Raw genomic sequence first — 27,237 nt, forward strand, 5'->3', positions numbered from 1 at the left:
CACAGGAGAAACTATGTGTCCTTGGGTTTGACAACGGTTTTTCAGATAGCTATACATGAAAAGCATGATCCATTAAAGAAAAAGTTGTAAGACAGGCTTCATTAAAATGAAAAATTTTAACTCTATGAAAGACACTGCTCAGAGAATGAAAAGACAACCCATAGACTAGGAGAAAATATTAGCAAAATACATGCCTGATAAAGAACTTGTATCTAAATAATTCCAGGAACTCTTAACACTGAGCAATAAGAAAATAAGCAACTCAATTACAAAATGGGAAAAAGATATGAACAGATACCTTACCAAAGAAGATATAGCGTTGGCAAAGTAAACATATTAAAAGATGCTCATCATCATTTTGTCATTAGGGAATTCCAAATTAAAATAACGAGCTATACAACTATACCCTACTAGAACATCAAAATACCAACAATGTCAAATGTTGGTGAGCATGTGGAGCAACAGAACTCCCATTCATTGCTGATGGGAATAAAAAATGGTTCAGACAACTTGGAGAAACAGCTTGACAGTTTCTCACAAAGTTAAAAGCAGCTTTATCATATGATCCAGCAATCTCTTCTCACAAAGTTAAAGACAGCCTTATATGATTCAGCAATCTCACTCCTAGGTGTTCACCCAAACTAGTTGAAAACTTTTGTCTACACAAAAACCTGCACATCAATGTCTATGGCATCTTTACTCATAATTGCCCAAAACTGGAAGCAACAAGATTCATCTTCAATAGATGAATAGATAAACTGCAATACATCCGTACAATGGAATATTATTCAGGGACAAAAAGAAATGAGCTATCAAGCCATGAAAAGACAACGAAGAACCTTAAATGTATATTACTAAATCAAAGAAGCCAGTCTGAAAAGGGGACATACTGTTCAATTCCAAGTATATGACAATCTGGAAAAGACAAAACTCTAGAGAGATTAAAAAGATCATTGGCTGCACAGGATTCAGAGGGAAGAATGGAAGGATGAACAGGTGGAGCACAGGGCATTTTCAGGACAGAAACTATTTTGCATGATACTTTAGTGGTGGATGCATGACATTATGGATTTGTCAAAACTCACAGAACAGGGTGGGCCACGGTGGCTCAGCAGGCAAGAAGGCTTGCCTGCCATGCCAGAGGACCCGGGTTCGATTCCCAGTGCCTGCCTATGTAAAAAAAAAAAAACTCACAGAACTATACAACACAAAGAGTGAACCCTAATATAAACTATGTATCAATACTGGTTCATCAGTTATAACAAATGTGCCACACTAATGCAAGAAGATAATAATAATGGGGGGATAGGGAGTTGGGGAATGAATACAGGAACTCTGTACTTTCTGTACAATTTTTGTAAACTGAAAGCTGCCTTAGAAAAATAAAAATTAATTTAAAATATTTTTGAACAAACTTTTAAAAAGAATTGTAAAACATGTACTCTGAAAAAAATTGCTGAAAGAAATTAAAAAGGTCTAAATAATTGGAAAGACATTCCACGTTCATGAGTCAGAAGACACTACTGCAATGATGACAATATTACCCAAACTGGTCTACAAAATCAACACAACTCCTATCAAAATTCCAGCGGCCTTTTTTTTTCTTTGGCAGAATTGACAAGTTGATTCTAAAATTCTTATGGAAATTTAAGGAACCCAGAGTTGTTCAAACAATCTTGAAAAAAAGCAGAATAAAGTCGGAGGACTTACATTTTCCAGCTTCAAAAGTTATCACAAAATCACAACAATCAGCACAATTTAATATTGTTATAATAAGATCAGACAAATAAGTCAGCGGAATAGAAGTGAGAGTCCAGGAATAATTTCCTACATTTATGACAACTGATTGTTAAGGGTGCCAAACAATCTGATGATGAAAGAACAGTTTTTTTGAACAAATGGTGCGGGAACAACTGGATATCCACATTTGAGAGAATGAAGTTAGATATCTATCTCACATCACATACAAAGACGAACTCAAAGTGGACCAAAGACTTGTAAAAGGAACAGCTATACAACTTATAGAAGAAACCACGACGCTACACCTTCATGGCCCTGGATTAGGCAATGGTTTCTGAGATATGATGTTAAAAGCACAAGCATAAAATGAAAAAAAAAATAATAATAAAACAGACAAATTAGATTTTATCAAAATGAAAAAAAAAATTGTGTTTTTTGAAATGACACCATGAAGAAAACAAAAAGTTAACAGACACTTTGGGAGATAATTTTTACAACTCATTTATCCATTAATGAACTTACATATAGAACATATGGATCTCAAAGTAACAAAAAGACAAACAACCCAATCAAAAAATGGGCTAAGCATCACTTCTTGAAGATGATTATATAATGATACAACTTTCACGATGTGACTGTGTGATTGTGAAAACCTTGTGTCTGATGCTCCTTTTATCTATGGTATGGACAGATGAGTAAAAAATATGGATAAAAAATAAACAAATAATAGGGGGAACAAATGTTCAAATAAATTGAGTAGACTGAAATAGTGACCAATGAAAGGGAGTGGTAAGGGGTATAAGGAAAAAAAAATAGGGGGAACAAAGGTTAAAATATATTGGGTAGATGGAAATACTACTGGTCAATGAGAGGAGGGGTAAGGGGTAGGAATTTGTTTTTATTTCTTTTTCTGGAGTGATGCAAATGTTCTAAGAAATGATCATGGTGATGAATATTCAACTATGTTATGATACTGTTAGCCATTGATTGTACACCAAGTATGGAAAGTTCATATGCTAAGAATGTTTGTGTTTATATGTTGTTTTGCCAAGGAAAATATTAAAAATAAAAAAATGGGCTAAGAATCTAAACAGACATTTCTCCAAAGAAAATATCCAAATGGCCAACAAGCTCTTGAAAAGATGCTGAAAACTACAATGAGATATCACTGCACACCCACTAGAGTGGCTATAATAAAAAAAACGAAAAAACAGACAATATGTTTTGTGGAGAAATTGAAACCCTCATAACACTTCTCGTGAGAATATAAATGATACAGCCATGTTAGAAAAGTCTGGCAGTTCCTTAAAATGCTAAATACAGCTACTATAATAATTATTAGATGTGGTCTGCTGGACCCACTGTGAATAAAAAAGACACTCCTATCACTGGGCGATGCCAAGCTTTAAGAGGTCACCCCCAGGAACAGGACAAAGGTCAGACCTTTCATGCCAAATTCTCTATTCCACATAGATACGGGGAACAGACCCCCTGTCACACTGAGGTTCAGCAGCTTCTTTTGATAAACGTGATCTCTGGCTTTGGTTAATTGTTAAACTCACGAAATAACAGATTTTCATCGTTTTTCCCGTATTTTCATTGTTTTAGAAGGAGAATGAATTCACGGAAGTCCTGACTCCACCATGCCAGAAGTCAATCGCCTAAAATGGTGATAGTTTAATTATATATACATATTCCTTCTTCATTTATTAACTGGAATACTTCTGTAAGAGAAATCATATACCCCTGGAATGCATCACAAGAAAGGAATCCCAAGTTACGAGACTCAAGCTTTTATAGGGCTGCGAGCATATCTGCCACCCTCTCCTCCAGAAAGATTACTCTTTATCCTAATCTATCAAATCTCTCTTAGGTGAAAGAAGATGGTATCTTGAGGTTTATTATCCCGAAATGTAACAAATGTCTCCAGGGCAGGAAAGGAAAGGGTTGTATCTTTACTCCTCTCTGATGTCTCTGGGGAGGTAAGACTCCACATCTTTCTGGAGGAATACCCTATCTCTAGATTCCAAGGCTGTTGGCTACTCAAACCTGTGTTTCTCAGAAGGCCTGGACCATGAAGGAATGTGAGAAATCCACGGAGATAGATCCTAAATATTTTCTTCTGGCTTTCCCTTCAAGTTACTAATATCTCTTTACTGTCTGTAATATACTGGCCCACCTATAGTATTATGAATTTTGGTTATTGTATTTTTCATTCCTAGAAGTTCTGTTGGATGGTTTTTCAAATCAGCTAGGTCATTTCCTACAGTTTTCTGTTTCCTAGAGATACTTCCAAGCTTATCTTTTATTTTTGTAAGCATAATAAGCAAAATTGCTTAATACGCATGTCTAACAGTGTTTACATGTTTGTTTCTGCTACTACCAGCTCTTACTTACTACTAGTTCTTACTTCTGGTGCCTTGTTTCCTTGAGCGCTTGACTATTTTACTATTTATGTGCACTACACTTGGAAAAATATTTGTGGGACTTATTTGAGGCTTAGAATGAAGGGTATTTCTTCAGATACACCCTTTCTCCTGCTTTGGAGTTGGGATCTCTTTGGTCTAAAGCCAGAGCTTGACAGTTTTTTTTAATTATCCAGGTGATGAAGATTAGGTTAAAAAGATCCTTGGGCTTGTAGTTTCAGGGTCCTCCTTACCTAATTCTGCAGCAATAAATGTAATAATAAAAGTAATGCTACTTTCCTAGTAAACCCCTGGGGATAGAAGGGGGCTTAATTTTGGTTTATCATTCCCAAAAGATATAAACTTTACACTTCGGGTGAGCCCTGATTTTGACTTCTCTCTTTTCTCTCCATGGCTATCAAAACTGATGCTCAAACTCTTGAGTCAATAGATGTCCTGACTGCAGTGACTGCAGTGCTCTTTTTACCTCTCTGGACCTACCCCTTCATTTATATTTTGGCCTGGTAATTTTTTTTTTTTACCTTCTTGTCAGGGCTTTGACATTTTTAAGAATATTTTCTTATATCCAGCAATAACTCAGACCAGTGGTCAGCCATCTTTTTCTGTAAAGAGCTGGACAGCAAACATTTCAGGCTTTACTGATAAGACACTTTTTATCACAACTATTCAACTATGGTGCAAAAGCAACCACAGAGAATATGTAAACCAACAGACATGGCTGTATTTCAATAAAACTTCACTTACAAAAACCAGCAGTAGACCAGATGTGGCCACTGAGCTGAAACTTACCAACCTCTCATCTAGAGTATATCGCTTACTAATTGTCCCAATAACATCTGTTAAATACTGATTCTTTTACCATTTGTTATGTTTTTTTACATTACATATTAAGTGTTATATTTTAGAGACTAGGCTTTGAGGGGTGTGTGTGTGTGTGTTCTAAGATGGGTACTGTTTAAGTTTGTTTGAAAGGCAATATACCAGAACTGGAACAGTTTTTAAAAAGGGGAATTTAATAAGTTGCAAGTTTACAGTTCTAAGGCCATGAAAAATGTCCAAACTAAGGCAAAGCTATAAAAATGTTCAAATTAAGGCATCCAGGGAAAGATATCTTGGTTCAAGAAGACTGATAATATTCAGGGTTTCTCTCTCAGCTGGAAAGACACATGGCAATGTCTGTCAGCTTTCTTTCCTCATTTCATAAGGCTTCCCAGGGAGCGTTTTCTTTCTGCTCTGAAGTTCTCTGGCTATGTGGGCTCTGTTGGTTCTGGCAGCTCTAAGGATTTTTCTAAAATGGTTCCCTCTTAAAAGGCTCCAATAAGCAGCCCCAAACCTTGAATGGGTGGAGATAACATCTCCATGGAAACCATCTAATCAAAAGTTACTACCTACAATTAGGTAGGGCACATTTCTAGGGAAACAATCAAAAAGATCCTACCCAGCAATATTGAATGAGGATTAAAGGACATAGTTTTTCTGTGGTACACAACAGATTGAAACTGGCACAGGTACCATGCCCTTTAAATTACTGTTCCTTTTAATATGATCATAATATTTCTAATGCTATCCCAAGCCAAATATTATTTAGTATTCTTGTCTCATACTTTTGTCAAAGGAATTTTCAAAGCATTTGAGGAAGCACCAAAATGATTTCCATGGCAGCTGTATCATTTTACATTCCTACCAACAATCTAAGGTTCCTATTTCTCTGAATCCTCACCAATACTTATTAATATTTACATTTTTTATAATAGCTATTTTGGTAGGTGTGAAGTGGTATCTTACTGTGGTTTTGATTTATGTTTCCCTAATGGCACAGCTTTTCATGTGCTTATTAGTTATCTGTATATCTGATTTGGAGAAATTTCTATTCAAGTCTTCTGCTCAATTTTTAATTGGGTTGCTTGTTTTTCTATTACTAAGTAGCCGGAGTCTTTAGATATCCTGGATATTAAATCAAAATACAGTTTCCAAATATTTTCTCTCATTCTCTAATTTGTCTTTTCACTTTCTTGGTAATAAGCTTTGATACATGAAAGTTTTTCATTTCAAAGAAATCCAATTTATCTATTTTTTCTTTTGTTGTTCATGCTTTTAGTGTATAATCTAAGAATCTATTGCCTAATACAAGTTCTGAAAACATTCCCTTATGCTTTCTTCTAAGGGGAAGTTTTTGCTCTTATATGTAGATCCTCTATCCATTTGATCTCAGCACCATTTGTTGAGAAGACAATTTTTTCGCCATTGACAGGACTTGATTCTTTGTGAAAAATCAATTGGTCTCTTGTGGTATTTAATTGTGGTATTTTAATTATATTAAACCTACAAATTAGTTTATGAAGAAATAGAGCTTTTCAACTAAAATTATGAAATGTTTCTCTAGTGAACAACTCTTTATTTAGCCCAGTAATATATAGTCATTTTCTTCATATCAGTCATAGACATCCCTCATTATACTAGTTGCTAGTTGTTTAATATTTCTTCTTACTATTTTTAATTGCATGCCTTTTTAAGAATGTATTTTCTAGTTAGTTATCACTACTACATGAGAATGCTTTTGGCTCTTGGGATTTATATTATCTCTTATTTAACCAGTTTACTGAAGTTTTAATTATCTATTGTTATATTGATTTTCTTTAGATTGTGTTGGTATGTAATCATGTTGTCGACATGCAAGGATATTCTTGTCTTTTCCTTTCTAGTATTTTTTTTTTGAATATTTTTGCATTGGCAAGAATACCCAATATGAGAGTGGAAATAAGAAAAGTTTTCTTTTTGCCCTTATTTTAATTTTCACTCCTAATGTTAAGTATAAGACATTACATTAACTCTTGGTTTTAAGTAAGTCTAATTCTATGTTTTTAGTATGTTTATTAGCAATGGTTTGAGTTCCTTTTTAAAAATTCATTGATAATATACACTATATGATTCTATATATATCAATCAAGAAGTCAAGAACAAGCAAAACTTATTTATGGTGATGTAAATCAGAATAGTGTTTACTCCTAGGGTAGGATATTAGCTGTAAGAGGCAGAAGGGAGTCTTCTGGGGTGATGGGAATGTTCTATATCTTGATTTGTGTTACACAGTTATATACACAAGTAAAAATTTTTGAGATCTATACATTTTAAGATTAGTGCACGCTACTTAATTTATACTGTATACCAATAGAAAGGTATTTTAAAAATGTATTGTTGTGATCATATTAGTTTTTATTAATTAATGTTAAAATGATGTATCATATTAATGGTTTCACTTAATGTTGAACCAGCTTTACATTTCTGGTATAAGCCATAGCTGATCACATTTTAATACTTTTGAGACATACTTTCTGAATTCTTTAATTTTTTGCCCCACTCATTCAATAAATTTCAAATATATGGTATATGAATTATATCTCAACAAACTTATAAAAATCTGGCTATACTAAAAATGATAGATAATAACAAGTGGAAGAGAGGATATGGTGAAATTGGAGCCCATATGCACTGCTCGCAGGGATGTAAGATGGTATAAGTGCTTTGGAAAACTGTCCGGCAGCACCCCAAAAGGCTACACATTAGAAATATCACATGACCCAACAATTCCACTCCCAGGTATATGCCCAAGAGAAATGAAAGCATCTATTCAAACAAACACCTGTACGTGAATGTTCATAGGGGCGGTAGTCACAATAGTCAGAAAGCAGAAACAACCCAAATGGCCACCAACTGACTGATGAATGTATAAAATGTGCTATAAACATACAAAGGAATGCATCTCAGCAAATAAATGAAGTGCTGATATATGTTACAACATGGATGATCCCTGAAAATACCAAGCTAACTGAAACATTCCAGTCACAAAGGAGCACAAATTCTATGATGTCATTTATATGAAACATTGAGAATAGGAAATATTTAAAGACATAAAGTAGATTACTAGTTGTCTAGGGCTGGGGGCAATGTAGAGATTGAGGGGATGATAGCTAAGGGGTATGAAGTTTCTGTTTGGGTTGATGAGAGTATTTTAAAATTGATTGTGGTGATGGTTGCATAATTCTATTATGATTATACACTAAAATTCACTGTACACATTAAAAGTGTGAATTTTATGATATGTGAATTATATCTCAACAAAGCTGACACACAAAAAAATTAAGAAAAATTAAGGACCTCTTCCAACTGCCAAAAAAACAAGTTTCCCATCAGCAGATTTTCACTAAATGAAATGCTAAAGGATGTACTTCAAGAGAACAGAAGTGAACCTAGATGGAAAATCTGAGATGATAGGTGAAACAAAGCACAAGAAAGTAATATACAGTTAAATCTATGCAAACTTATCCAGAATAAAACAAAAACAATAATGTTTGCAGGGTTAAAAAAAAAAGTTAAAATATCCAATAATAGAGGTGATATTCATCAACATGGAGATATAAACAGCTACTGAAAATGTCTCCCCAAAGATTCAGTGAAAAAAAGGACAATTCTCACTTGTTCAGAATTCTAGAGGAAGGTAAAGCTGGAGTCAGATCCCACAAATGCTGAATCAAAGAAAGAGAAAAAATATCAGGTAGGAAACTCTCATCTTGGACCAGCCAGTCCTCTCCCTTCCCCCTCACTCGGTCTCACACAGCTCAGGAAGTACCCAGAGGCAGTAGCCAGCAGCCCTCCCACCTTCCACCTCCCACCGGGCAAGGCAGACTATGAGATCCCTCATAGCAGGGCCCCACCTATATTCAGACACAGAGACCCAAGCCCCCAGGGATCCAGGAACTTAAGCTGCAGGGGAGAGCAGAACACAAAAGGGCAGCATGGAGGAGCTTCCAAAATGATGATCACAGAGGAAAACACTAAATCTTCCCTAAAAGCAGCAAGCAGCCAGGCAGAAACTACCCAAACCAACTATTTGGGGACCTGGGGCAATGGGGGAGGACATGTGAAGGCCCAAGATCAGTGAGCAGTGAGGAGCCTGAGAAAGCATGGACAGTGACTGTTTCTAGCCCTGAGTCTTGGTGCCCAACCCCCACCATGGAGGGAAACAGCAGCTGAAGGCTGAATCCTTGCCTGGAATGGTTGCACATAAGGACAGCTGGGGGAGCCCTCCACCCCAAGTAAAGTGTGGGACACAGCCCTACTTTGAGCAAAGTGAAAGCACAGGAATCTGCAGTTTTGGCTCTGCCCAGCTGGACACAGCCTGGGCTCCAGGGGTAAACAGTATCTGAGGACAAGTACTCACCAAACAGCACCATCTGCTGGTAAGGCTGGAAAATGCAGGGAAAATGCAAGGTTTCTCAGAGCCTCTCCCATCCCTGTCCTAGGCCCATTGGAGCTGATCTACACCCCATGCATGGGTACCTGGCCCTATTTTGTCCAAAAAATAAGGATGAACCAAATGTCAAAGCAGTACCCAAATATAAGCACAGGTAATAACTTAACCCTAGACAAGAGAGAGAAATCGACCTCCAAAAAATAACCATCAAGATAATCAAATGACTAGACATCAGCAAAAAAGTACAAGGCATACTAAAACTTGAAAAGAAGTGGCCCAGTCAGAGAAAAAGAGGAGATACAGAATTTGAAACAACTAATCAAAGATGTGCAAATAAATCTCCTGAATCATTCAAAGAAATGAAGGAAAATGTGAATAAAGAGATAAAGGATATTTACAAGACACTAGAAGAGTACATATAGAAGAATTTAAAAAGAAGACATAGAAAAATAACAGTCATGGAAATAAAAAGACAACGTAAATAAAATTTAAAATATGCTGGAGAACACAACAGCAGATATGAAGAGGCAGAAGAATCAGCAAGCTAGAAGACAGATCAACAAAACTTAACTAGACAAAAAGAAAAATAGAAAAAAGGAAAAATTTAAGCAGGGTCTCAGGGAAATAATCAACAACATGTAGCACACAAACATATGTATCATGAATGTCCCAGACAGAGAAGAGAAGGGTAAAGGGCCAGGAAGAATATTCAAAGAAATAATAGCTGAAAATTTTCTAATCCTTATAAAAGACATAAATACGCAAATCCAAGAACCCAACATACTGCAAACAGAGTAAATCTGAACAGGCCCATTCCAAGACACATACTATTCAGACTGTCAATGCCAAAGAAAAGGAGAATAATCTGAAAGCAAGAAGAAAAACACGATTTACTATGCAAGGGAAGCCAAATAAGACTAAGCACTGATTTCTCATTAGACATCATGGAAGCGAGAAGGCAGTGGTATGATATATATTTAAGAAACTGAAAGCAAAACTGCCAGCCAATAATCTCTATCTAATAAGCTATCCTTCAAAAATTAGGGGGAGTTTAAAATATTCACAAATAAACAAAAGCTAAGAGAGTTCGTTAATAAGAAATAAGAAACCAGTCTATAAGAACTAATAAAGAGTTTGTCAGATGAAAAGAAAAAAGAGGAGAGCGAGAACTGTAGGAGGTTTCAGAATTGAAGAGCATTAGTAAAGGAAACTGAAAGGATAAAGAAAGAGAAAAAATAAATCTGACAAATAAAAATCAAAGAATAAGATGGGTTGAATCAAGAACTGCTTTCAGTTACAGCTTTCGATGTTAATGGATTAACCCTTTCTCCAAACATAAAACACAGATGGGCAGAGTGGATAAGACTCTTCTATATGCTGTTTACAAGAGACTCATCTTAGATCCAGATGCAAATAGGCTCAAAGTGAAAGGATGGAAAAAGCTATTCCACACAAGTTATAACCAAAAGAAACCTGGGGTAGCCATACTAATATCTGACAAAATAGACTTTAAATGCAAAAATGTTAAGAGATAAAGAAAGACACTATACAGCAATAAAAAGTGCAATTGAAAAAGAGAAAATAACAATCATAAATACCTACACTCCTAATCAAGTGCCCCAAAGTACATGAGGCAAACACTGGCAAAACCAAAGGGACTACTAGACGACTCTACCATAATAACAAGAGACGTCAACACAGCACTCTCTCCGATAGACAGAACAACTAAACCGAGGATCAATAAAGAAACAGAGAACCTAAATAATATGATAAATGAACTAGTCCTAAGAAACATAAATAGAACACTGCATCCCAGAACAGCAGGATACACATTTTTTTCAAGTGCTCATGGAACACTCTCAAGGCAGACCATATGCTGGGGCACAAAATGTTCTCAATAAATTTTTAAAAACTGAACTTCTACATAGCATTTCTTTGATCATAATGGAATGAAGCTAGAAGGGAGAACCAGAAAATACACAAATATATGAAGGTTAAACAACATGCCCTTAAACAATCAGTGGGTCAAAGAAAAACTTGCAAAAAAATCAGTAAATATCTTGAAGCAAATGGAAACAAGAATAGACATATCAAAACTTATGGATGTAGCAAAGGCAATGCTGCAAGGAAAATTTATAGCCTAAAACATTTACATCAAAAAAGAAGAAGAGCTAAAATTAATGACTTAAACGAACTAATGGAAAAAGAACAGCAAACTAATTCCAAAGCAAGAAAAATGAAAGAAATAACAAGGGTTAAAGCATAAATTAATGAAATGGAGAATAAAAAAACAATAGGTACCAATAAAATCAAAGTTGGTTCTCTGAGAATATCAAGAAAATCTACAAACCCTTAGCCAGAATGATCAAGACAAAAAGAGAGATGCTGCAAATAAATAAAATCAGAAACAACAGGGAAGGGCATTACCGTGGACCCTAAAGAAATAAAAAGATCCTAAGTATTTACTATAAACCACGGCCTGCCAACAAACTAGGCAATTCAGATGAAATGGACAACCCCTACCAACACATGAACAGCATACACCAACTCAAGAAGAAACAGAAGACCTCAACAAACCAATCCTAAGTAAAGAGATTAAATTTGCCATCAAAAACCTACCAACAGGAATTTCCGAGAGGATGGCCAAATAGAGATGCTCGAGATTAGCCCTGATCCATGGAAAAGTTACAGAAGGGACGAGAGGGCGACTGAGGCGGCAATTCGGGAGGGTGCTGACCTGGGAGAGCCTTCTGCACCATGTACGGCAGCCCTGGTTGCAGAGGCCGAGGAACTGAGAGGCAGAAGGCTGGAGCCGGGCACAGAGGCACAGAGCCCACGGGAGTGCACGGACGGGAGCCCAGGACTAGAAAGTAAGCCAGACTGTACTCCTTGCGTGCACTACCCTCACCAGCACACCCCCATGACCGGCGACTCACCCCACACCCCTTACCCGTGCCCATTCCCCATGCTCCAGGTGCCACCACCCCACCAGCACCCAGTGCATGTAGCTGCCCCGCACCCCACGTGCAGCCCAACCCCCCTCTCCTGCACCCCTCCGGAGCACAACCTCCCCCTCTGTTCCCTGCAGGCTGTTGCCAGCACATAAAGGCTGTGGGCACTAATCTCCATAACTAGGCTATCCCTGCCCCTGCCCATACTGTCATAGAGCCTCACTCCACTCCACCTGAGCTCTGCGCAGCCCTTTACGGCACTCCCAGGCCCACACATGTGCACGGGCCCCCAATCACGTCATTCAGCTCTGGGAACCGCACTTCATAGCAGTTCTAGAACCACACACATGCATAGCCCTCAGCCTCATTTCCCAGCTCTGAAAAAGTGCTGACCTGCACATCCGGGTCACATCTGCCCCCAATCCACGAAGGCATAAAGCTGACCTGCTGCCACAGCTCTGTGCATACGCACAAAGGGCACCATGCTTTAGACCAGTGTACTCCAGGGTTATGCTCCCCAGACTGGTGCACCCACACAGCTACATTCTCCTTGGCCGCTGGGTGCCCACATTCACAAGCATCAGCGTAACATTCCCAACCTGTGCCCATACCTGCCCTGAAACAAATCACCACACTGAGTGCTCCACCCCATGCCCTGCTCCCTTGCTGTACAACCGTCCTGCAAATACAAGGCCTTAGACTACTGAAAGGAAACAACCGCCAAAGTAAGTCAATCAAGATATTTACATGCCACGAAGACAGCAGAAGATCACTAAGCATATCACAATGCAGACAGATATAGCCCTGCCTAATGACCAAATTAAAACACCAGAGGAGACACAGATGCTGAAACAACTAATCAAAGATGTTCATACAACTCTACTGAATAAAATAAGTGGGATAGTAAATGACATAAAGGAGACCAAGACAGTAGAACAGCATAAAGAGGAATTTGAAAGAATAAATAGAAAAATAGAAGATATCACAGATTAAAGACTCTGTTGGCCAAATAAAAAACATACTAGAGGGCAGGCCACGGTGGCTGGATGGCAGAGTTCTCACCTGTCATGCCAGAGACCAGGGTTTGATTCCCAGTGCCTGCCCATGCAAAAAAAAAAAAAAAAAAAATACTAGAAGCATACAACACCAGATTTGAAGAGAGAGAAGACCGAATAACTGATATAGAGGACAGGATAATTGACTGTGGAGCCTCAAAACAGCAAATGGCAAAAAACATGGAAAAATTTGAATGGGAACTCAGGGAAATGACAGACAAAACAAAGTGCACAAATATAAGAATCACTGGTGTCCCAGAAGGAGACGAAAGAAGTAAAGGGCTAGGAAGAGTAGTTGAGGATATAATGAGGGAAAACTTCCCAACCCTCATAAAGGACATAAATATACCATCAAAGGAGCCCAACAAATTCCAGAGATACTAAATTCAAATAGGCCTTCCCCAAGGCACATACTAATCAGTCTGTCAAATGTTGAAGAGAAGCACAAAATCCTGAAAGTGGCAAGAGAAAAAACAATCTACTGCATACAAGGGAAAGCAACTAAGACTGAGTCAGACTACTCAACTGGCACCGTGGAGGCAAGAAGGCAGTGGTATGATATACTCAAGACTCTGAAAGAGAAAGACTTCCAGTCAGGAACTCTATACCCAGACAAACCGTCCTTTAAAATTGAGAGAGATGTGACTGTGTGATTGTGAAAACCTTGTGTCTGATGCTCCTTTTATCTACCTTGTCAACAAATGAGTAGAACATATGGAATAAAAATAAATAATAGGGGGAACAAATGCTAAAATAAATTTAGTTTGAAATGCTAGTGATCAATGAAAGTGAGGGGTAAGGAGTATGGTAGGTATAATCTTTTTTTTTTCTTTTCTGTTTTCGTTTTATTTCTTTTTCTATTGCCTTTTTATTTCTTTTTCTGAATTGATGCAAATGTTCTAAGAAATGATGAATATGCAACTAAGTGATGATATTGTGAATTACTGATTATATATGTTAATGTTTTATTTGGTTTGTGAATTTTTTTAATTAATATATAAATTAAAAAAAAAAAAAAAGTCCCATGTTGGGCTTTGACCCAATTCAGGGATTGACCTCAACAAAAATTGTTACTTAAAAAAAATTGAGGGAGAGATTAAAGTTTTCACAGACAAAGAAGTCCTGAAAGAATCTGTCAACAAGAGACTGGCCCTACAAGAAATACTAAAAGTAGTTCCACCAGCTGAAATAAAAAGACAGGAGAGGGAGGTCTGGAGGAGGGCACAGAACTGAAGAGTACCACTAAGGGTAATTTAAAGAATACAAAGAGAAAGAGGGAAAAGAATATATAGATTTGATAAATAAAATAAAAAACATAAGATGGTAGAATCAAGAAAAGCACTTTCAGTAAAACTTTGAATGTTAACGTACTAAATTTGCAATTAAAAGATAGAGATTGGCAGAATGGATTAAGAAACATAATCCAGCTATGTGCTGCTTGCAAAAGACTCATCTTAGACACAAAGATACAAACAGATTGAAAGCGAAAGGATGGAAAAAGATTTCCACACAAGATGTAACCAAAAGAAAGCAGAAATAGATATACTAATATCGGACAAAATAGACTCAAATGTGAAAACATCATAAGAGACACAGAAGGACACTATATACTAATTAAAGGGTCAATTCACAAAGAAGATATAACAATCATAAATGCTTATGCTCCCAATCAAGGTGCTCCAAAGTACATGAGACACATACTGGCACAACTGAAGGGAGTGATAGATGTTTCAACAATAATAGTAGGAGACTTCAATACACCACTCTCCTCTATAGGTAGAACAACCAGACAGAAGATAAACAAGGAAACAGAGAAGTTAAATAACTTAATAAATGAATTAGACCTAACAGACATATGTAGCTCATTGCACCCTAAAACACAAGGTTATACATTCTTCTCTAGTGCTCATAGAACAGTCTCCAAGATAGATCATATGCTGGGGCACAAAACAGATATTCATAAATTTAAAAACACTGAAATTATACAAAGGACTTTCTCTGATCACAATGGGATGAACCTGGATCTCAATAACCACCCAAGAATGAGAACACTCACAAAAATACAGAGGTTAAGTAACACACTCTTAAACAACCAGCGGGTCAAAGAAGAAATAACTAGAGAAATCAGTAGCTATCTGGAGATGAATGAAAATGAAAATACAACTTATCAGAATGTACGGGATGCAGCAAAGGCTGTGATGAGAGGGAAATTTATTGCCCTAAATGCCTATATTGAAAAACAAGAAAGAGCAAAAATTGAGGACTTAACAGCACACCTGTAGGAACTGGAGAAAGAACAGCAAACAAACCCTACAGCAAATAGGAGAAGAGAACTAACAAAGATTAAAGCAGAGATAAATGTAGGGGAGAACAAAAGAACAATAGAAAGAACCACTAAAACCAAAAGTTGGTTCTTTGAGAAAACCAATAAAATTGATGGGCCACTAGCAAGACTGAAAAAGAAAAGAGAGAGGATGCAAATAAAATCACAAATGAGAAGGGATTCATTACCACTCCGTTAAGAAATAAAAGGAATCATAAGAGGATAGGATGAACAACAATATGTCAACAAACTAGACAACTTAGATGAAATGGACAAATTCCTGGAGACACACAAACAAGCTACACTGATTCAGGAAGAAATAGAAGATCTCAACAAATCAATCACAAGTAAAGAGATTCAATCAGTCATCAAAAATCTTCCTACAAAGAAAAGCCCGGGGCCGGATGGCTTCACAGGGGAATTTTATCGAACATTCCAGAAAGAACTAACACCACTCCTGCTCAAACTTTCCAAAAAAATTGAGGAAAAAGGAATTCTACCTAACTCATTTTATGAAGCTAACATCATGTTAATATCAAAACCAGGTAAGGAAGGAAAACTACAGGCCAATCTCCCTAATGAACATAGATGCAAAAATTCTCAATAAAATATTAGCAAATCAAATCCAACAGCACATTAAAAAGAGTATACACCATGACCAAGTGGGGTTTATACCAGGAATGCAAGGATGGTTCAAAACAAGAAAATCAATTAATGCAATACAGCACATTAACAAATTGAAAGGGAACAATCACATGATCAACTCGACTGATGTTGAAAAAGCATTCGACAAAATTCAGCATCCTCTTCTGATAAAAGCACTCCAAAAGACAGGAATCAAAGGTAACAACCTCAGTATGATAAAGGGAATATATGAAAACCCATAACCACCATCAATGGAGAGAGACTGAAAGCTTTCCCCCTAAGATCAGGTACAAGACCAGGATGCCCACTGTCACCACTATTATTCAACATTGTGCTAGAAGTTCTAGCTAGAGCAATCAGGCAGGACAAAGAAAAAAAAGGCATCCACATTGGAAAGGAAGAAGTAAAACTCTCATTATTTGCAGATGATATGATACTATCCTTGGAAGATCCTGAGAAATATGCAGCAATGTTATTTGAGCTAATAAACAAATTCAGCAAGATGGATGGATATAAAATTAATGTGCAAAAATCAGTAACATTTCTAGCAATGAGCTAGATGAGGAGTCAGTTAAGGAAAAAATTCCACTCAAAATAACAACTAAAAGAATCAAATACTTAGGAATGAACTTAACTAGGGACATAAAGGACTTGTACACAGAAAACTATATAACATTGCTAAAAGAAATCAAAGCGATCTAAATAAGCGGAAAGACATTTCCTGCTCATGGATAGGAAGGCTAAATATAGTTAAGATGTCAATTCTCCCCAAGTTGATTTACAGATTCAACGCAGTACCAATAAAAATTTCAACAACCTACTTTGAAGATTTGGAAACGCTAACTACCAAATTCATTTGGAAGGGAAATTTTGAGACCCTGAATAGCCAAAAGCATCCTAAAAAAGAAGAACGAAATGGGAGGATTAATACTTCCTGACTTTAAAACCTATTGTAAAGCCTCAGTGGTCAAAACAGCATGGTACTGGCACAAAGACAGAAGCACTGACCAATGGAATCGAATCGAGAGTGCAGAAATAGACCACTAAATCTATGGTCAACTGATTTTTGACAAATCCCCTGAACTGGGACAAAATAGTCTTTTCAATAATTGGGCATGGAAGAACTGGATATCAATAGTCAATAGTCAAGAGAATGAAAGAGGACCCCTATCTTACACCCTACACAAAAACAACTCAAAATGGATCAAACACCTAAATAAAAGAACTAGCACCATAAAGCTTCAAGAAAAAAATGTAGGGAAACATCTTCAAGATCTAGTAATAACAGGTAGCTTACTAAACTTTACACCCAAAGAACAAGCAACAAAAGAAAAAAATAGATAAATGGGAAATCCTCAAAATCAAATGCTTCTGCACCTCAAAAGACTTTTTCAAAAAAGGTGAAGAGGCAGCCAATTCAATGGGAGAAAATATTTAGAAATCACATATCAGACAAAGGGTTGATTTCCTGCATATAAAAACAAATCATACAACTCAACAACAAAAGAACAAACAACCCAATTATAAAATGGGCTAAAGATATGAATAGGCATTTTTCTGAAGAGCAAACACAGATGGCTCAAAAGCACATGAAGAGATGCAGATCAAGACAACAATGAGATACCACCTCACACCTATAAGAATGGTTGCTATTAAACAAACAGGAAACTATAAATGTTGGAGAGGATGTGGAGAAACTGGGGCACTTATCCACTGCTGGTGCGAATGTATAATGGTACAGCCACTATGGAAGACAGTTTGGCTGCTCCTTAGGAAACTAAATATCGAGTTGCCCTATGACCTGGCAATAGCACTATTTGGTATATACCCAGAAGAGCTGAAAGCAATGACATAAACAGACATTTGAACACCGATGTTCACAGCAGCATTATTCATAATCACCAAAGGTGGAAACAAACCAAATGTCCATCAACAGACAAGTGGATTAACAAACGTGGTATATACATACAATGGAATATTATGTAGCAGTTTAAGATGAAAAGACGTCCTGAAGCACATGACAAGATGGATGAGCCTTGAGGACAGAATGCTGAGCAAAATTAGCCAGACACATAAGGATAGATACTGCATGATTCCACTTGTATGACTACCATAAAGGTATAATCAGAGGTTTATAATACAGAAAATAGAGGACTTAGAGATACCTAGAATCTAGAGACGGGTGAATCGTTAGCTAATGAGGTTGAACTCCAATGTAAGGAATAGTTAGGTGATCCTAACTATTAGATCCTCTAGTGGGTCTATACGTAATATTACCATATTGAAGATGAAAAAGATTGAAACAGGTTGTACAGAACTACGTTCTAGATTCACATTAGAAATATGAATTAGTTCTCATAAGAATTACTTCAAAGATATGATTCTTGTATAAAGAGTGTTTAAGTCTAGGGTAAAGTGAGAAAACTGCTATTGCATGCTATGAGTTATGCGCAAAAGGAAACCATCAGCAGTACCACAGCAACAGCAGAAGTAAATGATGGGGGGAGGGACAAGAGTTAAGAGGAGGTTTAGATTTCCTATGTGGCAAGGGTGTGTTTACTGGTTTTCTTTCTCTTGGGAACAATGAAATTATCTAAAATGGAGAATGTTGATGGACTGCGGAGTTTGGGCCTTCTACATAAAGCCCAATGAATGCAGGTGGCTGAAGGATGCACTGACGGAGAGGTAGATTGGAGAACGATGGTGTATAGTTATGAACAAAGGTTGTGCTGCTACAAAAGGAACAAAGTCCCGAGGCATGCAACAATGTGAATGAACACGTGGGACATTTGGTGAGACGAAATAAGCCAGAAACAAAAGAACAACAAAGGTATGGTCACCTTTAGAAAATGATTATAAGAAAACAGGAGCCTAGATGGTAAACTTTTAGAGCAGACACGTGAAGTCTGGAGTGGTGATTATTATTTCTGGATTTTGAGAGGCTGTTTTACATATATAACCTGATATTTAGAGATAAGAACGAAGTCAAACAGGTTGGGGTAAAAGTAATTCAGAACATATGGATAAGGAAGACAGTGTCTATATTTTAGAACCACACATACTCTTTGAGACCAATGGAAGAAAGGTTTATTTGGTCTGGAACTGAAATTCTCTGTAGTGCATAATCTAATTCAACGTCTGTATAGCTCATTTGAACAACTGAAATACAGGGAGCACAGAATAAGAAAGAGGTCCTTTAATCCTACATAGATTACTATAATGCCTAGAAACATCCTAGAGTATATTAAGCAGATAATCAAAAAGTATTGGCAAAGTCCCCTGAGGGAGGGGAGAAAGAATATGGAACTACTAAACCTTACCATCCGGGAATCCCCTGATACTGTGCCAAACTTTAGGGATACCCAAATCAATAGGCCATGCCCTCAATCATGAGGCTTACTCTTGTAAAGCTTATGTAGGTAGCACAAAAGTTTAGACTACCTATAGGCATGCCTAAGAGTTACTTCTGGAGGACCTCTGTTATTGCTCAGATGTGGCCTCAGTCTCTCTAAGTCCAACTCTGCAAGTAAAATCATTGCCCTCCCCCCTATGTGGGACAAGACATCCAGGGGTGAAAGTCTCCCCGGCGAATTGGGAGATGACTCCCAGGGATGAATCCAGACCTCATAACAATTACATCTCGACCAAAAGGGGGAAAATAAGTGTAATTAACAAAGTATCAGTGGCAGAGACTTCAAATAGAGTCAAGAGGCTACTCTGGAGGTTGCTCTTACAGAAGCTTCAGGTAGACCTTGCTACCTATCATAACATGCCAACCCCCAACCAGGACCATTCCAGCCAATCCTAAAGAACACCTAGGGCAATATATAAGATTCCACAATGGTTTCATGCACTAGAGTAACTTTGTAGAAACCTACAACCTCCAGATGGGTCCCTGATCCAGATAAGTCCTGAAACCTAGCCCAGCCTCTCCAGAATATCAGAAAGTTCCATATCCCTACCCCATATTAGTGATAGATCCTTCCAAAATCAAAAATTTAGAATTGCCATAGCCCAAACAACCCTAAAAAGAGGTATGGAAAGATCAGAGGTGATGGTGGAGTTACATACAGAAGATAGGACTTAACAAATGAATATGAGTGCTGAATCATTAAACCGATATCTCTTTTAGTCTCCAGTAATTTAGAGCAGCTAGAAGTAACAACCTAAAGTTGTGAAACTGTAACCCATGTCAAACTCTGAAATATGTTCTACAACTAATTGTGGTGCTGTGCTTTGAAATTTATAGCTTTTTTTGTACATATATTATTTTTCACAGAAGAAGAAGGGAAAAAAAGTCAATTGTGATGATAAAAAAAATTTAAGCCCTCTAGTCTCCTATATTCTGGAGAAGTTAGAGGAAAAATATGAGAGGATTGTATGGTAGCCCATGACAAACTCTGGGATCTGTCCTGTAACCACTTGCTGAAGAGTGCTTTGAAATCTATTGCTTTTTTATTTTTTGCTTTGGATATACGTTATAATATACAATTAAAAAAAGTAAAAAACAAAACAAAACGTATAAAAAGACCTGGCCCTAATAAGGTTGGCAAATGAGACTCTTTAGGACTCTACCCCACGTAAGCTTTGAATAACCAGAAAGAATTGCCAGAAACATCTTTCTTAAAGCTACAGAAAACAGTGAAACGACTACAGTGGCACAGCAAGCACCAAATCAAGAAAGCTATGTAAGAGCAGTAGGGTCTGCCGCCTCCTGGCTGGCCCCTGAGCCCGACTGGCTCACTGTGGAGCTGACCCAGGCTCCAGTGAGGATCCTGATCTTGGGTCAGGAGGGAGAAGAGTAACTAACCCTTGCACACATACTTGGAGCATTTATGTCTGGCTCAATCTGTCTGGTGGTAGCCAGAAGATCTCGCCATCCAGAACTTTCCCTGTGTGTAGAAGGCAGGTGTTCTAGTTTCCTAGCTGCTGCAATGTAAAATACCAGAAATGGAACGGCTTAAAAAAGGGGAATTTAATAGGTTGCTACTTTACAGTTCTAAGGTTGAGAAAATGTCCCAGTTAAAGCAAATCTATAGAAATGTCCAATCTAAGGCACCCAGGGAAAGATATCTTGATTCAAGAAGGCCAATGAAGTTCAGGGTTTCTCTCTCAAGTGGAAGGGCACGTGGCAAACATGGCGTCATCTGCTAGCTTCTTCTCCTGGCTTCCTGTTTCATGAAGCTCCCTGGGAGGTATTTTCCTTCTTCATCTCTAAAGGTCACTAGCTGGTGGACTCTGCTTCTCGTGGCTATTATCGCTCTGCTTTGCTGTCTCTGAATATCCTTCATTCTCCAAAATGTTTCCTCTTTTATAGGACTCCAGAAACTTCTCAAGATGAGACATGTCGTCATCTAATCCAGCTTAACAACCACTCTTGATTAAATCACACCCCCAAGGAGATGATCTGATTAGTTTCAAACATACAGTATTGAATAGGGACTATTCTGCCTTAATGAAATGGGATTTAGATTAAAACATGGCTTTTCTAGGGGATATACATCCTTTTAAACCAGTACAGCAGGTCACAGAGCTCTCCTACAGAACACTGTGGGAGGCCAGTCAAGTAACCCCTTGCTGCATGGGGCAAGGGATTACTGGATGTGGGGCACACAGTGCAGTTCCCAGGAAACTATTTCCTAGGGAAGAGGGGACAATCATAACCAGGTAGTGAGGGAATTCCTAGGGCCACATGCACATGCCCAAGACAAGAGGTGTGAGCAGAAAGGAAGCCCCTGGCCAGGAGTTATGCTCTAAACTCACTGTATAGATAAACCCTTAAGGAAAGCACTACTTGTGCAAGTCAATTTGTAAAAATGGAAAGATGGTTTCTTTTTTTCCTTCCTTTTTTTTTTCTTTGCTATCTCCTGACATTCAAGGAAAGCTCTGCCATAACATTAACTGGATACAAGCTTAAGGAACAGATGCCTCAGAATCTGAATTCTGGCAATAAATATATCAAAATGTCTAGATATCAGCAAAAGATTATAAAACAAAGAAACAGGAAGCAGCAGCCTAGGTAAAGGAGAAGACCAAAGTGCTAGAAACCATCAGTCAGGAGAACCAGAACTGGAATATACCAGACAAAGATTTATTTAAAAGGTCTTAAAAATGCTCAAAGAGCTAAAAGAAAACATGAAAAAGGAACTAAAGGAAATCAGGACAATAAAAGACAAATGACAAACCCAAATAGAATATCAATAGAGAGATGGGAATTATGAAAAGGAGCCAAAATTTATTTTACTGAAGACCACAGTAAAAGAAATGAAAAAGTCCCTATAAGGCTTCAACAGCAGATTGGAGCTGGAAGCACAATGAACTTGAAGATAACACAACTGAATTCACTCGGTCTGAGGAGCAGAAAGAAAAACTAAGAAAAGTGAGCAGAGCCTGAGGAATCTGTGGGACACCATCAAGCAAATCGATATATGCATCGTGGGAATCCCAGAAGGTGATGAAAGAGAGAAAGGGATAGAGAGACTATTCAAAGAAATAATGGCTGAAAATTTCCCCAAGTTTAGTGAAATACACGGACACACACATCCAAGACACTCAATAAACACATATAGGCCTAGAATACAGCATATTATAATCAAACAATTGAATACAAAAATAAAGAGAGAATTCTGAAAGCTGCAAGAGAAAAGCAACATATCACATACAAAGGAGTCTCAATAAAATTCACTGCCAATTTCTCATCAGAAACTATGGAAGCAAGAAAGCATGGGATGATACACTTAAAGAGCTGAAAACAAAAATTGCTAAACCAAGAATTCTATACTTGGCAAAACTGTCTTTCAGAAATGAGAGAGAGATTACGATATTCCCAGATAACAAAAGCTGAAGGAGTTCTTCACCACGAGACCAATCCTACAAATACTAAAGAGAGTTCTTCAGGCTGATAATGGATAACAGAAAACAGACTGAAGCTGCATGAAAAAAAAAAGATTTCCAGTGAGGGTGATATGGGTAAACATAAATGCCAGTACCACTGCATTTTTGGATTGTAACTCCACTTTTACCTCCTACAGGATCTAAAATCAGCAGTTTTATACTCATAATGTATAAACATATAATTTAGGACAAGAACTACATAAAGGCCAGAAGGGTATAGGAACATAGTTTGTGTATACTATTGAAGTTAAGTCAATATCAAAGTAAACAAGGTTGTTATAGATTGAGAATGTTAAATTTAAGCCCCATGGTAACCACAAAGAAAGTATGTGAGAATACGCAAAGTTCAGGGAGTTAATATATAACAGGAAGATGGGAAAGTTTTAGTAACGGAGGTGGCGAGGGTTATTCAGTTTTGTGAATGTGATTAACCCAACTAAATGGTATGCTTGGAAGTGGCTGAGATGGGAAAGTTCATATTATATATATGTTCCAACAATTAAAAAAAAAAGAAAAGGCAATTAAACAGACAATGACCATTAAATACAACAATGGGATCTAGCAGGAGTGGAGAAAAAGCTCAAAGGGACATTACTGGGACATATGAAAATATTGGAATATAGACTGTAAACTTTATATCAATGTCAAATTTCTTGAACTGGGTAACTGCACTTAAGGCAGTTAAAGAGTGAATGTGCTTGCTCTTGGAAATGCACCAGGCGATAATAAGTGTTCAAGGAGCGTGATGTATACAGTCTACACCAAAGTGCTCAAAAAACGGACAGACAGAAGACAGATTGATAGAATGATACAACAAATGTGGCAAACTGTTTTGAAATTGGTGGTTCTGGGTATTTGGGGGTAGGTGGGTAGAGGAACGTTGGAGTTCTCTACATGGGGGCTGTATTACTTTGGTAACTGTCCTGTAAATTTCAAGGTATTTCCTTAAAGTAGTAAAAAGTTAAAAAAAAAAAAATCCAAAACACTACATAAAGAACACACAAATTGCCACGGACAATGATCAGGTAATAGAAACACACAATTCACCAGGATATATCAACACAAAATAAACTTATGGAAAAAAAAGTTTTCTAATAATTAATAGCAGGGAGCACCATTTTATATTTACCAAATCGAGGAGAATGGAATATTGTGATAAGGTATAAAATAAATGATAACCATAAAGATTGCATAGCTACATGGAATAACAGTGAAAATAAACAATACACTAAATTATGAGTACATTATGGTTATAGCTACCTAAGAATTGACCATAGCTAAAATTTAGAAAGGACTCATGAAAAATTAAAACAGTCAAAGTGATGAAAGATAAGATTATGGGTGCACTACCTGTTTGACACTGAGAATATACTTCAATAAGATATAAGACTTTTAAATTAGTCAACAGTTTCTTGCCGTTCTAGGGAGGAAAGTCCGTATTTCATAACTCCATTCAAGAACTACCATTATTTGACTTCAACGTGTATTTTTCATTCAGCTATTATTTACCTAGTCACTACTCTGTACCAGACATCATGCTAGGCACTGCAGAATGAGATGAGTAAGACATAATCTCTGCCCTCGAGGAGCTTCTAGGCTAGTGGGAAACAGATATGTAAACAAATAAATATGGTGCAGCGGATGGATATGTTCTATCAATAAAAGCTTTTCCCAGAAGGAGGAAAATCACAAAGAAGCATCCCAAAGAAAACAGAATTGGATCTTGAAGGATAAGTGGCACCTTCCCGGCAGGTTTGAAGTTGTGAAGAAGGGTGGTCTAGGCACTACTTATGCAAAGGTGGACGTAAAATGAGTAGGCGGTGAGGGGGGCAGACTGCTCAAAGATAGCGGAAACTCACCAGCAGCTTTTGACATTAAGTTCCTGAGAATATTCTGCAACCACCTTGGACCTCTTCGTTCTTTTCTTCCTCCCCTTTAAAAAAAAAAACACATATATATTTTTTCTCCGCACTCCCCCCCCCATAAATAATAGTGACTATCCTAAAGTGGATGTGCATAATTTCCCTGTGCATTGTTCTTTTACCACACATCTATACTAAGACTCTGCCTAATTTGTTAACACTCGGCTTCCTCATCAGTAAAATGAAGGTAATAGTTACCTGTCTGGGTTACTGTAAATTAGAAATTATGTGCATAAGATGCCAATCAGGATGAGTAGCACTAAAATGGACTCAGGACCTAGAAACGTCATTTCATCCTGGTAGACTATAAGCTACATTCTGAGGGCATAGCAGCTTAGCTAAAAAAAAAAACCTGCTGGTTCAATTTGATTCAATTTACTACTCCCCACACAGAGTACTTCCCCAGTTCCCGATCTCTTCGCAAATCTCTCCAACTACTGCCCCTTGATCTTAACAGGGGCACCAGGAGCTGTCAGGTGCCTGCTCCATCCAACCACGAGGTGACCAAGGTCCTGTGTGGCCTAAGGGCAGGTGAGGGGTACGGGAGAAAGCCTGATGTTGTGAAGATGCTTCAGAGTCAGACGGACCTTACTTTAAGTCCTTCCTCTACCACTTCATGGCCAAGTGCCGTTCAGCAACGACACAACCTCTTTGTGCTTCAGATTCTCCAAGTCTGAAATGGGGACGACGCTACTACTTCTCTGGGTAATGATGATAATAGAACCTACTGGGTACCAGGTGCATTTTGAGGCATTTATTGCATATATTAACCCGTTAATATTAGCAAAACTCCAGGATACAGCTGAGAGAATTTCCCCCACATGACAGAATGAAACTGAGGCACAAAGAGTCGAAAGTAGCGTGTGGATGGCCAAAGCGCCGGGGCTGGAAACCCGAGTGTGCTAACCAACCACTTTGCTGGACAATCGGAAGGCCACACTGGTCAGATAATGGGTGCAAAGCACATGGCGACCGACAACACAAGGCCGGCTCGGGACTCAGGAGAGCGAACTAAAGGGCCTCCAGAGTGACCGGGGTCGTGACGGAAGCCCCGGCCGCGGCCACCCGGGACCGCGCTGCGCCCCGCGCCCCGCTCGGGCCTGGAGCACACAGCGGCTGCAGCCCGCAGACCTCCCGCGCCCCGGCGCCCTGGGATGGCTCGGCCCTGTCTCCCCACCCGGATGCGCGTCTCCGCCCTCCCCAGGCCGGGTCGGGGGTCGGGGAGCCGGTGGGTCGCGCCGGACGCGGGCCGTGGAACCAACCTCTCCCGCGAGGTCGCAGTGGGCCCAACCGGATCCAAACTCCGCGCGCCAAAACTACGGCCGCCGAGCGGCGCGCCAGCGCGCCTTCGCGTCGGATAGCGGCCGACTCCGATTTGCTGCGCGCTGAGGCAGCTGACCAATAGCGGATTCTCTTGGCATCTCGCCCCGCCCACCGAACTGCTGGGGCGGGCCTGCCGCCCGGTGGGGGGCGGGACACGTAGTCCCTAAACCCAATCAGGACCTGGAGGGTGAGGTCACGTGGCCGTGGGCGGCTGCCGGCGCAACTCGGATTTCCGCTTGAGTCGGGGTCCGCGCTGCGCGGTTGCAGTCTCCGTTGAGGCTGCAGGTGGAACCCGGACGCGGACCCCGGGCTGCGGCGGAATGAAAACCCTGAAGTTTGAGGGGAGCCTGCGACGTTCCGGCTTCCGCAGGCCAAGCTCCGTGCCCCGGGCCTTTGGCTGTGACCCTGGGTTCCAGCCGCGCGGGCATGTGGGCCCTGTCAGGCCAGACCTTGCACGGAAACGTGGGGTTTCTTCTGCTTTTGGTGAAATCTGCCTCTTTATTAAAAAGCTGCGAAAACAAAAGACTGCGGCCAAATGAAAGATTACTCCTCAGGCCACCCCTTTCTATAGGAAAAGTTAGGCAGATGTTTCCGGTAAAATGGCCAGGGAGGAGGCAGGGTCGAGCCAGCAGAAGGCCCGGGGAGCCTCCGGAAAGCAGAACGCACCCGACGCGAGGGGCAGCCATCCCGGGGGCGGGGTCAGCGCG

At 38.9% G+C, this 27,237-nt stretch overlaps 1 protein-coding gene across 8 annotated transcripts in view; it reads right to left on the minus strand.

The window, feature by feature from the left end:
* Window positions 1-26,569, minus strand: part of BLM (BLM RecQ like helicase) — a 121,208-nt gene extending 94,639 nt beyond the window's left edge. For 4 of the 8 annotated variants that reach the window (XM_077124266.1, XM_077124262.1, XM_077124272.1 and 1 more), the window contains exons 1-2: window positions 26,470-26,569; window positions 25,145-25,218 (exon numbers count right to left, since the gene is read on the minus strand). The gene's annotated coding sequence lies outside the window, so the exon portion shown is untranslated. Of the gene's footprint in view, window positions 1-25,144; window positions 25,219-25,405; window positions 25,426-25,794; window positions 26,211-26,384 lie in introns of those variants that run through there. The other 4 variants (XM_077124263.1, XM_077124264.1, XM_077124265.1 and 1 more) reach the window with 4 other exon arrangements.
* Window positions 26,570-27,237: the final 668 nt, after the last annotated feature.

This window comes from Tamandua tetradactyla, chromosome 12 (assembly GCF_023851605.1).
Source record: "Tamandua tetradactyla isolate mTamTet1 chromosome 12, mTamTet1.pri, whole genome shotgun sequence".
Taxonomy (NCBI): Eukaryota; Metazoa; Chordata; class Mammalia; order Pilosa; family Myrmecophagidae; genus Tamandua; species Tamandua tetradactyla.